Below are 14,719 nucleotides of genomic sequence, written 5' to 3' on the forward strand. Positions count from 1 at the left end.
TTCATTCAGACGCTAAATAACCTAGATGTTGATACAGCGTCGTAAAATAACCCAATAAAATAAAAAAAAACGTGATAATGTCAGTGAGAGTTATACCCACCCCTGATTCCGCCTAAGAAACCATTAAATACTCCCACATGTCTCGACTGTTATTTCGGCTGCCTAATCAAAAATGAACGGCTTAAGTCAGACACTGTGTGCGGTATATAGTATGTTTCTGTATTTTTAAAAGTATTTTCTTGGAAACAACATTAGCTATATTAAATAATTCAAATTTTATTATGAGTAATGTTACAGTCCCGTGCCGTAGCATCGTGGTCTAAAGCATCCTGCCTAAGACTCGCGTTATGGAATGTGCGCTAGTTCGAGTCCTCGTGGGGAAAGAAATTGTCTCATGAAATTTCGGCCAGTGTATGGAACCGGTGCCCTCCCAGCATCGTGCGTGATGCACTTGGGGAGCTACGGTTGGTAGTGAAATCCGGTTGCGAAAGCCAGCTATAACGGCTGGGGGGATCATCGTGCTAACCACACGATACCTCCATTCTGGTTGGATGATCGTCCACCTCTGCTTCGGCATGTGGACGTGAGGACAGCAGCTGGCTAGTCGGTCTGGGCCCTTCATGGGCTGTAGCGCCACGGATTATTATTATTATTATTATTATTATTATTATTATTATTACAGTAGCTTATCTTTTTTTCTTATTTGTATAGGTACTTACTTTAAGAAATACTAAAACTTGCCTGTTTTAACAACATTTAAATCTGAGCAAGTTAAAGATAAAATTATAAAGCTATACACAAAACAAAGTATTGATTTATAAAAAAAAAAGATAATGGCTGCAGCAACTGAAAAGACTGAAACTCTGTTTAGAAATAGTACACTCATATGTCAGCCACAATTACTCACTCACAAAAGAAGAGTATGATACATCACTAAACTGTTTGCAAATAATAATCCGAACAACTGATTACACAAGAAAACAGAATCCTACGTAATAAAAGTGCGCTTCCAATAAACAAAGGCAATATGGTTAATTGCTGAGTAAATACTGTAATTCTGTATATCTAACGAAAACAGAATCGTGAAAAGGAGTTCAATAGGTAATATCAACAGACTTCTTGTGAATACGAGCTCAGTCATCTCAGTTCTTCATTGCAGCACGTAAAGGTAATCCAATTTTGTTATTAGTCTTCAAACAACTTATATAATTCGTGGGTGCGCGGACAAAAGGGAATAAGTTACCAAAACTAAGTTTTGAAATAATTGCAAAAAACACTGACAAAATGTGTAGGATTGCTGAAACAATTCTTTAACTCCATACGTACAATTCTCTTTCATCTTTAATTTCAAAGCCATGACTTTGCACATTCTACACAATGTTCCTCTCACATTTCTCTATTGGAATGTTGACTCAACTCAATTTTGGCAGAAAGGTGACTTATCCCCTTTTGTCCACCCACCCACGAATTTTATAAAATATAACCTTAAAGGATTACTCTTAAATTTCAAGCAGCAAGAGGTTTGATTTTATCAATATTATTGTTTTTCTCTTTTCTTTCTTTTAATTGCCGTAAAACTTCACACTCATATTTTTTTCAACAGTAGCGTAAAGATAGTAAAAAAATAAATGGATAACTTCATTTTTAATTAACATTTTTCAGGAACGCGGTTAAATAGAGAAACATACAAACTATTTCTAGGCCAGTGATTCTCAACCCCGGTCCCCTGGGGGGGGGGGGGGGAGAATGCGCAGCAGAGCAGTTAATGGGGGCCTTGACCGAAGTAATAATAATTATTATTATTTCTAAAAGCTGTTGTATGAAATTTTAAACAGACGACTACGACTATTTTGCATTAAATATAGATATAATTTAATTGTTTTATTTTTAAATTGATACAGATTTTCATATTACTCTGTTCTACATTCTATTCCAGTGTTTTTCAGCCTTTTGGGTGAGGCCTCCTTTTCTGACATTATTTTAGTGCCTGGCCTTAGGGGAGGAATGTAGAACGTAGTAGTGTGAAATTTGGTTTATTTTAAAAACATAACGATCCAAACGGGTTAGTATTAGGTTAATATTAGGATGTTGTTAATATGTAGTTCTGGAGTAACTCGTAATGTATTTTAAATTGTTAATCATGCAAATAATGTAATTATTGTATTAAATTTAAAACTTACAATAAGAGTTAATTCGTTCGCAGTCCCTTATGGGAAATGCCTGTTATTATTCGGTTGAGAAGCTTTTATCATCCAGTCTGTTTTCAAAAAAGCTGAAAGTTAGAATTTATAAAACAGTTATATTACCGGTTGTTATGTATGGTTGTGAAACTTGGACTCTCACTTTGAGAGAGGAATATAGGTTAAGGGTGTTTGAGAATAAGGTGCTTAGGAAAATATATGGGGCTAAGAGGGATGAAGTTACAGGAGAATGGAGAAAGTTACACAACACAGAACTGAACGCATTGTATTCTTCTCCTGACATAATTTAGGAACATTAAATCCAGACGTTTGAGATGGGAAGGGCATGTAGCACGTATGGGCGAATCCAAAAATGCATATAGAGTGTTAGTTGGGAGGCCGGAAGGAAAAAGACCTTTAGAGAGGCCGAGACATAGATGGGAAGATAATATTAAAATGGATTTGAGGGAGGTGGGATATAATAGAGAATGGATTAATCTTGCTCAGGATAGGGACCAATGGCGGGTTTATGTGAGGGCGGCAATGAACCTTCGGGTTCCTTAAAAGCCAGTAAGTAAGTAAGTAAATAAGTAAGTCCCTTATTAAGGGAGGAGTTGGGTCACACTTTGGTCATCTTTCGAGAAAAAAAAACCCATTCTCGATTTTTGTAGAAAAATAATCATTGGCTATTTATTTATATGTTGACCAATTTTATGAACATAATCGACCTGAAAATTCATGCTCTAGTTATATTTCACAATATACAAAATACTTCTGTAACTTTGATTAATAATAGCATGCACATAATTATATGTTTTTATTTTACAATGAGTACGAACGTGTCTTGTAAGAGAGATTCAATTTGGGGTCCGTTTACATTCACATATCCACGATATCTTCCGATGAAATTATTGTTATTCATCGCAAAAGTCATATTTCTGTAACGCTTGCAATCTCTCTTCTTATATTATCTCTAAGTTCCTCTATAATGTGGGGTTATTCCTGTAACTCTATTTGTAGTCTTTTTTTAGGAGGTGAATAACAATTTCACCAAAAAATATTTTAAATGTGTGAATGCAGACATCAAGTTCAACAACTTCGTAGCACAGTTTAATACTCATTATGAAATCAAAAACATAATCGTGTGTTTGCTATTACGTTGTTAATCAAAGTTATATAAGTAAAAATACGCGGGAGTTACGAATCGATAATGATACAGTCTACGCCGGCCATGCAAAATTGTTTGATGCGGGTGTTCATGGCTGAAAGCCGAGCTCAACGTTCTGTAATATTAATTATATGTTCAGATAATTTAAGTGCGTTTTTCTACAAAGCTGGAATTTTCTTAGCGGTGTATATTCTTTTTTTACATGGTTATTTAACGACGCTGTATCAACTACGAGGTTATTTAGCGACGATGGAATTGATAATAGCGTGATGATATTTGGCGAGAGGAGGCCGAGGATTCGCCATAGATTACCTGACATTTGCCTTACGGTTGGAGAAAACCTCGGAAAAAATCCAACCAGGTAATCAGCCAAGCGGGAATCAAATCCGCACCTGAGAGGAACTCCGGATTGGCAGTCAAGCGCCTTAGCCGACTGAGCTACGCTGGTGGCCCTATTTTCTTCTTTAACTACATTAAATTTACCACAAATACTGTAAATAATATATTAGAGGCAATACCGGGTGAATCGCTGGCTCCGCCCCTTCTCTGAATGTGCGCACGGCCAATCTCTGCTATAGCAATAAATCGTACCGGTAATAATACTCGTAAAATATGGAATGGAATTTCGGAAAGGAAGCACTGCGACTTAGGGCCATATTCATAGACATTCTTAGTGCGGGCTTCCGATGGATGATCAGCGAACTAACGTGTTTCGTATTCATAAACCAGTGCTAGCAATATGATATGATATGATATGATATATGATATGATATGATATGATATGATATGATATGATATGATATGATATGATATCATATGATATGATGATATGATATATGATATGATATAATATGATATGATATGATATGATATATGATATATGATACGATATGATATATGATATGATATGATATGATATGATATGATATGATATGATATGATATGATATGATATGATATGAATCCTGTACAAGTAATCAGTCGATAGCCGGGGCTAATTTAGCACGCTCCTAGCGCGGGCGAGCGAAATGTCTATGCATAGCACCCGAAGGTCAATTGCGCTAGTCCATCGCTGCAGAATAACGATTAGCGTGCCTGACCGTGTAACGAGTGGGCCCGGGTTCAAATCCTGGTTGGGACAAGTTATCTGGCTGGGTTTTTTTCTTTTTCCCCGAGGTTTCTCCTCAATCAATTGAAATGGAATTGCTGAGTTGGACCTCGGACTCATTTTGTCATAACTTATTTACATATCATTATCATCAATAGTCCATTACCTCAGTCCGGGTTAAATTCACGGAGCAGGCAGCGTGTTGTATTCGTACAAGAGCACGACCGCTCGGCGACAAATATCATTCACAGAGCAGAAGTGGTAAGCACAATAAGCTTCAGACTGCAATACAAGATTTCGAGTCGCTCCTCTGTAAAATAAAAAAAACTCAAGCTAGGTGCATTCCCAAACCCACATCGGCTGACTACACTAAGATTCGCTACGTCCACCGCTGTGGAGTAATGGTCAGCGCGTCTAACTGTGAAACGAGTGAGCCCGGGTTCGAATCCTGGTTGGGACAAGTTACCTGGTTGAGGTTTTTTCCGGGATTTTCCTTCAACCAACTGAAGCAGAATTTCTGGGTAACCTTCGGCGTTGGACCTCGGATTCATTTCGCCATAATTAATTCACATATCATCATCATCATCATCATCATCATCATCATCATCATCATCATCATCATCATCATCCATACCGTAGCTCGAGTTCAGTTCACGGTGCAGTGTGCTATACTTGTACAAGAGCTCTACCCAATCATTCACAGAATAGGAGTGGTATGCACAATAAGCCTCAGGCTGCAGTATATGCCTTCGGGTTCCTTCTCCATACAAGAGAGAGGGAAAAAACTGTTCGCTGCGCACCCAGGTTCCTAGCAAGCAACCCCCCCTCGTCCCTAAACCAGCCCCCTCCGTGCGTCGCCAGCCGGCGTTCGGGGAATGCTATGGAATGATGACGAAATGGAGAAATGTTTATGAAATGACGTAGATGCCTAATCTGGGGAAGCGGAAGAACGCCGAGAGAAATTCCAACTGTGACCTTGTCCGCCACAAGTGTCACTACGGATTTTTCGATGGAAATATTAATATTTATCTTGAAATTATTGAATTTCCAAAATAAATTTAAACTATATTAAGTATCTTAAAATATAATTTTAAAATGTCAAATAATTGAGCTCAAACTGATCAGTTAAAAATTTTAGGTTCTCATTTGCATGGTTTGAGGACTTTCTCTAACCTCTATAATTTAGATATGGAAATGAAAGGTATTACTAGTCGGTAGTTATCTGCATGATAGACTGGCTTGTTAGTGGAAGCAGTTTTAACTCATGTCCTTCACTATGCCTTAAGTAACTAAAAATGCAACGGATCAGGTTCGATACTCAGCAGAAAATGGAGAAGTATGGTGTAGACTTCCTCCACTACTGACGAAGTAAAATAATCACAATGTTTCGAAGGTCAGACCTACCTTCAACTTATATAATCAGAAGTGTACGTTTATTTACTCTTTGGCATCGTTATAAATGACAATACAACACGTAGTATAATATCCTTCCGTGCTTTTGTTCGCCGGAAAACGACGGTAGATCAGATTTTCAGAACATTATGAGTTTTTATTCCCTTCAATAGGAAAAATCCAGACGCTACATCTCCTCTGAGTTCCACCACTGCTTGTCTACTTTTCTAAGAAGTAGGTGTGTCCCTTGACACAGCTATTAAAATATCGTGTGTTCAGACGCACTCTTACCAATATTCACGGATTGCCTGACCTGAAAAGCGTCTCTCTTCCAGATCAACTGCCCAGAAACTTTCGAACATTTGTTTCTGTACAAGTTCCAGTATTTTTCATAATACAGTAAAACCTCGTTAATCCGGATCCCGATAAGCCGGACTTCGCTTAATCCGGACAGGCAAAAAAAAGATGAGTTTGGAAAAATTAAAGAACCTTGTTTTAAGACTTAATTTTATACACTAGAACTATGGAATTACAATAATTACAATATCACATCTATAGTTTAAAAATAAAGAAAATTCATCAAGTTTGCATTACAGTAATTAAACTATACAAACAAATATTATCGATTACACATTTTACTGTACTTTATAGTGTATTTAGGTCTATTCCCTTTAAATACACCATAATAAAGGTGTTTTTTTGTTATAAACGGAGTTTTAATGCACTTTCTACTGTTCTTTTACGTCATTTCAGTTAATCCGGACTTTCGCTAAACCGGTCAACTTATTCCCCAATTAGTCAGGATTAACGAAGTTTTACTGTATTACTGCTGACAGAAGATAAGGTAAGTTAAAATCATCTTCATTACAGCCCAAATCGGCCCAGAGGAAGACGGCAGGTTAAGGCCCCCCACTTTCACAGACAATCGGCATTAATGACAGTCCAACATGTCCCCGCCATTACCTCTAGGCAAATGCTCCTGGTACCCATTTCTGTTAGAGGCTGAGTAAACCCTAGGGCCATGGAATAGAATGGAATTTTCGGCAAGAAGGCACTACGAAATGATGACGAAATGGAAAAATGTTGACGCATTGATGTAGATGCCTAATAAGGGGAAATGGAAGAACCCCGAGAAAAATCCCAATTGCGACCTTGTCTGCCACAAGTGTCACTATGGATTTTCCAATGAAAAATCCCAGGCCTGACCTGAACTACTTGCGTGACAGAATGAATGTCTGACCAATCAGCCACCGCAGAGTAACCCCAGGGCCATAGTGTGACTGGAAAGATCGGATCGAAGGGAAAAATCTACGACTCCATCGAAAATCGAACCCGCAATCTTAAGATCTTGCAGCGTAAAGGTACGTTTTCCTCGGTGCGACTATTGCGATGATCGTTCAACGATTATCGTTGAACGATGAAACGTTGAACGACAATCGTTAGTTATAAAATATACCATTTTGCTCGGAGCGTCTACGATTTGTTGATTTTCACTAGTCGTTCACTCCAGTGAGTGAGAGGTTGGGGGTTGGAGAAGGTAGGAAGCAAGAGAAATGCATAGATATCATTGCGAGCCACAATGTGCTTGTGAGTCTCATTTTCGCCACGGCTGTTCTAAAAATGTTAAAAAAAAATGTTATGTTTTATTTAACGACGCTCGCAACTGCAGAGGTTATATCAGCGTCGCCGGATGTGCCAGAATGTTGTCCCGCAGGAGTTCTTTTAAATGCCAGTAAATCTACTGACATGAGCCTGTCGCATTTACGCACACTTAAATGCCATCGACCTGGCCCGGGATCGAACCCGTAACCTTGGGCATAGAAGGCCAGCGCTATACCAACTTGCCAACCAGGTCGACGGCTGTTCTAGAGGAAGATTATGTTTAACAGAATGAGTTTAATGAGTAGACGTAAAAGATTACTTAAATGCCTTTGATTGAGGAGATGGAAGTCGACGAAATACTTCTCCATACGTATGGGATGAAAAGAGCCAAAAAAACACCGTCTGCTTGAGCTCAATAATGAAGAGAGACTGTATCAAAAATTTAAATAACGTAATTAATAACTTAATTTTCCAACTTTATTGACAAACTCAGCTCATATATTGTCCTTGACCCTTTGATCCTTGTAGGACGCATGTGACAGCTGCCACAGTGAGGGATAATTCGCCACTTCCTCGAGAAGAATTTCATCATCCGCGTCAGAAAACGAAGGAGCCATGATACACGTCTTTCTCACAATAAACGTTAGCGACTATATTCGGCCTTTTCCAGAACGATTCTTCAAGACGTGCGATCGTCGTCGACGACTCTAGCGGCAGTCGCTCGTAGGAAAACAGCTCCATATGAAATACAAAGAAATAGTGCTCAATGATTATCGTTGAACGATCATCGTGATAGTTGCACCGAGGAAAACGTACCTTTAAGCCTTAAACGCGACGCTACATCGCGTATCCTACTGCTGACGGAAACACAATATTTTTATTTAAGTTGTGTTTCCATAATAGAGCGGTAAAATCAAAGGAAATAGCTATTAGAAACAATGGTAAACATTCCCTCTCGCGGAGATCTGAGTGGAGATGCTTAGTTCACTGTTTCACAATTCACAGTGCTAGTTTCGTTTTTGATACTCGTTTTATAACTGAACAAATTATATTTTGGCTTAATTGATCGAGATACGAATGAAAAGGCGAGACCTCACTTGTTTACTGATAGTCTTTCTCTTAATTTTCCAATTACCAAATTATGGTCAGAATCATAGTCCGCCCCTCTGAAGGATCGAATGTCTACTATACTAGTATGTCTTCGTTTATCTATCAAGATGTGATCTATTTGGTTGTGTGTCAACTCATCTGGAGAAGTCCAAGTATATTTATGTATATCCTTATGGGGAAATGTATGTAACAATTAAATTTTTTGATGTGGCAAAGTTGGCTAACCTAACGCCATTATCATTACTAGTCACGTGTAGGCTCTCTTTTCCAATAGTCGGTTTAAAAATATCCTCCCGTCCTACTTTAGCATTGAAGTCCCCTAATAAAATTTTCATGCGATATCTAGAAAACTGATCAAAAGTGTGTTTCAGTTCCTCAAAGAAGCTATCCTTTACATGGTCGTCTTTTTTTCCGTAGGGACGTGAACATTTATAGCTACAATATCGCACCATCTAACTTTAGGCCTAAGTACTATGATAACCTGTCACTGATAAATTCGATCTTTTTTACTGCTGATTTTATTCTTTTATGAACAAAGAATCCTGTTCCTAATTGGTGATTATTGTTTCCTTCCCCATAATAGAACAAGTAATCTCCTATTTGTGATATGCAATCCCTTTTAACTTAACCTCTTGTACTCCCACGAAGTCTATTCTATATCTAGCTAGTTCTTTTGCTACTATTGTTACTCTTCCTGTTCTACATAAAGACTAGTTACATTCCAAGTACCAAGTGGAATGGGACTTAAATATCATGTTAGTTTTTAATAAAAATAACTCACTGGAACAAAAGAGCTCAGCAGGTAGGCTCTCCCGTCGTACAGAATGTTGCGCGATCAAGGTCAGGGAGACGGACGTTTGAGATTACTCATCGTTATGAAGTCTCGCGAACGCTGCGACCGCCACACATAGCAAGCGATTTTCAACCGTCGAAACAAAAATTAATAATTTTATTAATTTCATTATTCACATGTTTTTTGAGATAAAGTCATAAAACTTGGGAGATGGATTAGGAATAAGATTTTCTTTAATACGAATGAAATTCGCATGAATTTAATTTGTTGCATTCGAATATAAAACTATTTCTTTTTTCAATGAGGTGTTTTTATGAGCACGCCTTAATATTATTCGGATTAGTCTTTAAGGTATTAAAATATGGATATTCAGGTTTACAATGGCGTCTGTTTAGTTTCGATGACACTTCATATAGGGTGTCTAGAATATTTTAAATTATGGATAATATGTAACTGCCACTCATTTTTCAGTCATCCGTATGCCTAAAATATTAATGATATGCGGTCATAGTTGGCAGTTTAATTTATTTTCATAATAACATTATTATATTAAAAGATCAAAAAAATTCATGACATCGCTGGCATATTCTTAAAATTTTGTATGGAATGACGCAGCTATACCCTCCATGTCTGGAGGCCGTTTCCTCTATCCGGAACCTGAGGACGCGCCATGCCGTGGTGATAGGGATTCAGAATACAAGGGTATACAATATGTTGAAGGTTAAATTTCATAACGGAGTTTCATGAATACAGCGCAAGTCGTTGGTTATGTGGTTCAATTATCGCACAAAGTCATAGATTTGTACACAAATAGTGCATTCTAAGTTATGCAGCACCCCCTTGAAGTTATACGAGTAAACGGAATATTTATGACAACAAGCTGTTTCTTACGCCATGAATTTGAACATAATTTAACTGTCAAGATTACGATAATAGGACTGACATTATTCAAAGTGTAATTACAACTTGGTAAAATACTAGAAGTCGTTGTCGAGCTTGTCTATTAATCATAATCTGTATCATGAGCACGTGTTGCCCAGTTCCAGTAACAAGTAGGTCATATTCCTTTCTTTTTTACGGTGGAGGAACCCGAAGGCCTGCACCGCAGCCTGAGGTTTAGGCCTACTGTGCTTGCCAGTCTTGTTCTGTGAATGATATCTGAAGGGTCTAGAAACAGAACGCATCATGTACAAACACAAAATCGTGTTTTCCGGGAAAATGCAAAAAGTTTTACTACTTTGTGTTTAAATATTTTTAATTTGCTTTTCTTCCATGTTAATAGATTTTAGTGATATAAATTAAATATCGCAACTTTTGAAATAATTTGTTTACATAAATAGCCTACTCAAACCTGATAATTTACATTTGTACTTGGTACGTCTTGATGCCAAAACAATGAAATTGCTTACTTTGCAACTCAGATTTATTCGATTTTGCTGTATAAAACATTGCATAAAGAAGAAAAACTCTGAATATTTTTTCTCTCCAACAGATTACATAGGACAAGCAGTCAAAATAACTTGAAATTCTGCTTGAACCTGGCATATGTCATGTTCCGGAATGCCTAGTCCTCCGGCACAACAGGATTCATTTGACATTTTGAAGGGTCGACGCAATCACTAGCTAGCTCAGAAACCTACTAAAGAAAAGATTGACTCGATAAATCCAACTGAGGAAGAACCTGTTCAGACTTGTAACGTGTAAACGTGGCATAATGCAAATGCACATAGTACATTTTGTAACCAGGTCATTTTATCCACTATCAATACTGGATGCAGACGGCCTGGGTGACACAGTCGGTAGAGTGCTGGTCTTCTGTGCCGAGATTGCGGGTTCGATCCCGGTTCAAGTCGATGGCATTTAAGTGTGTTTAAATGCGACAGGGTCATGTCAGTATATTTACTGGCATGTAAAAGAACTCCTGCGGACAAAATTCCGGCACACCGGCGACGCTGATATAACCTCGGCAGTTGCGAGCGTCGTTAAATAAATCATATTAATTACATTCTGGATGTAAATGGTTAAGAAAGAAAATCATATGTAGCTGCATAATTTGGCAGTGTTTGTTTCCACCTTTACGGAACAACTTTGAATTCAAATTGTGAAAAATTGCATTCGATACGTTCTGTTTCTAGATCCTCATTTGTTGCCGAACGGTAGCGCTGTTGTACGAATACAGCAGCTGCATCGTGTACTTAACCCGGACTATAGTAATGATGATGATGATATGTGAATAAATGATAGCGAAATGAGTCCGAGGTCCAACGCCAAAAGTTACCCAGCAATTCCACTTCAATTGGTTGAGGGAAAACCTTGGAAAAAACTCCAACCAGGTAACTCGTCCCTACCAGGATTTGAACTCGGCCCCACTCGTTTCACGGTTAGACATGATGATCGTTATTCCACAGCGACGGACTTTATACTGCTTACGAGTAACCTATATGTTTTAAAAGTCTGAACTGAATTTATAAAATTAAATGTTAAACAACAAGAAATTAAATTACTGTGTCTACTTTACTAATTGTAATTTATGGACGATGGTCTTTCACCTAGGCGTCCCAGTTTCGATTCCCAGCCTGATCGTGAGGAATTTACGGTAAACAAAACAGATGTTGTATGAGGTTTTCCTCGAGATACTCTCGTTTCGTTCTTTTATTTTACCAATACTCTCACATCCCCAGAGCCAGGTTTTTTTTCTGAACGTTTTTCAAATTTTTCTTGAAAATTATTAAAATATCGTACTTATGGTTAAAAATGTGACAATTTCGCGAACATTTCGTGATTATTCTTTTTTTACTATGTTATGCCATACACTCATACACAATCCTAATTAGCAATAATATACTCTTTCATACCCCGTGTGGAGTTGCTGGTTTCTCAACAGCTAACAGATAAGGGAATGGTCATCAGATATGATAGGCACCGGGGAAATATAGCCTATCCGGGGTGGACAAAAACCAACGGCTGCTGTCTTGCAGTGTTGGAGTATTGGGAGTTGGTTTTCCAAAAGCTAGGGGAAAATAATCTCGATTACAAATTCCTGGTCTTCCAGGTTGGGGATTGAATCGCGGCACTGAAAATTCCTCATGTGTAAAAATCAAACTGTCGAGAAGCCTAAAAAATAAGCCGGACTGTCTCAAGGAAAGAGGAATGGTCGGTTATTGTAAGGGAGGCTAAGGTTAGACTAAAGGACCGTGACGCCAAGAATAACAAGAATATTTTACACACATTGTATTTACGACATTCATAGCGAAGAAAAGCTGCTGATATAATAATAGTAGTAATAATAATAATAATAATAATAATAATAATAATAATAATAATAATAATAATAATAATCATAGTCGTCCTTGAAGGTATTAGACCTAGTGGCCTGTTACGGTCTCCGTCCATCTTTTCAGGGGGGCGTCCCAAAGATCGTCTTCCATGTGGCCTATAGCCGAGAATTTGTCTTGGAAATCTGGAACGGTCCATCCTATTGACATGGTTAAGCCATTTTTGTCTATAATGGTTGAGATGTTCATAAATAGGTGTAATTTTCAATTGTTTTGTAATTAGTTCATTCCTTTTGTGGTCAAGCAAGCTGTAGCCGGCAGTCCTCCTTAGAAATCTCATTTCCGCAGTTGTTAGGCGTTGAACATCTGAGTTTCGGACAGTCCAGGCCTCACTACCATACATGAGGACAGGTCTTGCTAGAACTTTATATGCTTTTAACCTGGTATGTTTTTGGGTTTTCGTGGTTGTGAAAACCTGGTTGGTGGTAATAATAATAATAATAATAATAATAATAATAATAATAATAATAATAATAATAATAATAAGCCTACTTACAAAAGGCTTTTAGAGAACCCGGAGGTTCATTGCCACCCTCACATAAGCCCGCCATCGGTCCCTATCCTGAGCAAGATTAATCCAGTCTCTACCATCATATCTCACCTCCCTCAAATCCATTTTAATATTATTTTTCCCTCTGGCCTCCTAACTAACACTCTATATGTATTTCTGGATTCGCCCATACGTGCTACATGCCCTGTCCATCTCAAACTTCTGGATTTAATGTTTCTAATTATGTCAGGTGAAGAATACAATGCGTGCAGTTCTGCGTTGTCTAACTTTCTCCATTCTCCTGTAACTTTATCCCTCTTAGCCCCAAATATTTTCCTAAGCACCTTATTCTCAAACAACCTTAACCTCTGTTCCTCTCTCAAAGTGAGAGTCCAAGTTTCACAACTATAAAGAAGAATCGGTAATTGGCCTATAACTGTTTTATAATTTCTAACTTTCGGCTTTTGATAATAATAATAATAATAATAATAATAATAATAATAATAATAATAATAACAATAATAATAATAATTAATATTTGAGGAGAAAAATTCGCTTCGGCGCCGGAGATCGAACCCGGGTCCTTGGTTCTACGTACAAAGCGCTCTGACCACTGAACTACGCCGAATTCAATCCACAGCACCGGATCGAACTCCTCTCCTACAGTGTTTTTTTTTCCCCTTTGTGGTCTGGCTCCATGTTAGGAATATACGTTGACGTTTATATTTCAAGTCAACTGCCATTATACAAGGAGCGCACTCAGCTGAGTGACTAATGGCCGGGATTCCGCAGTAAAGTCCACAGCAATCTATACAGAATTATGCACTGCTAGCTAGACGAATTTGCTAAAGATATTATTAACTGGTCCAACGGAATAATATCTACTATAGTGACAATATTTGAGGAGAAAAATTCGCTCCGGCGCCTGGGATTGAATTCGGCGTAGCTCAGTGGTCAGGGCGCTTGCTCTGGACCCGGGTCATGACCTGAATATGCCTATGGAATAACATGATTAAGATGAATGGGTCCACATCTATGGAGTAACGGTCAGCGCGTCTGGCCGCGAAACCAGGTGGCCCGGGTTCGATTCCCGGTCGGGGCAAGTTAAATGGTTGAGGTTTTTTCCGAGGTTTTCCCTCAACTCAATATGAGCAAATGCTGGGTAACTTTCGGTGTTGGACCCCGGACTCATTTCACCGGCATTATCACCTTCATCTCATTCAGACGCTAAATAACCTGAGGTGTTGAGAAAGCGTCGTAAAATAACCTACGAAAAAAAAAAGATGAATGATATGAGAAGAAATCTAAATTCTTTTTCTACAGGGAAGAGGAAGGGAAATGGAACGTGGCAATGAAATTTCCAACCCGGTATTTAACTAAATAACTGTGGAAAACCACGGAAATCCCAGGTTAACCGGTCCGGGGATTTGAACCGCGGACCTCCCGAATACGAGTCCCGTACTTAACGCATGAACCACCTCACTCGGTACAATGCTGGTAAATGAAATGAAAATGAAAACTCTATTTCAAAATTCTGTTCAC

General features: G+C 38.3%; 1 protein-coding gene across 1 annotated transcript in view; it reads left to right on the plus strand.

Moving 5' to 3' along the window:
- The first annotated feature begins 1,069 nt into the window (after nt 1-1,069).
- The window catches only part of LOC138694927 (dopaminechrome tautomerase-like), a 60,658-nt gene continuing 47,008 nt past the window's right edge, over nt 1,070-14,719 (plus strand). The window contains exon 1 of the mRNA XM_069819122.1: nt 1,070-1,168. The gene's annotated coding sequence lies outside the window, so the exon portion shown is untranslated. The remainder of the gene's footprint in view (nt 1,169-14,719) is intronic.

Source organism: Periplaneta americana, chromosome 2 (genome assembly GCF_040183065.1).
Source record: "Periplaneta americana isolate PAMFEO1 chromosome 2, P.americana_PAMFEO1_priV1, whole genome shotgun sequence".
Lineage (NCBI taxonomy): Eukaryota > Metazoa > Arthropoda > Insecta > Blattodea > Blattidae > Periplaneta > Periplaneta americana.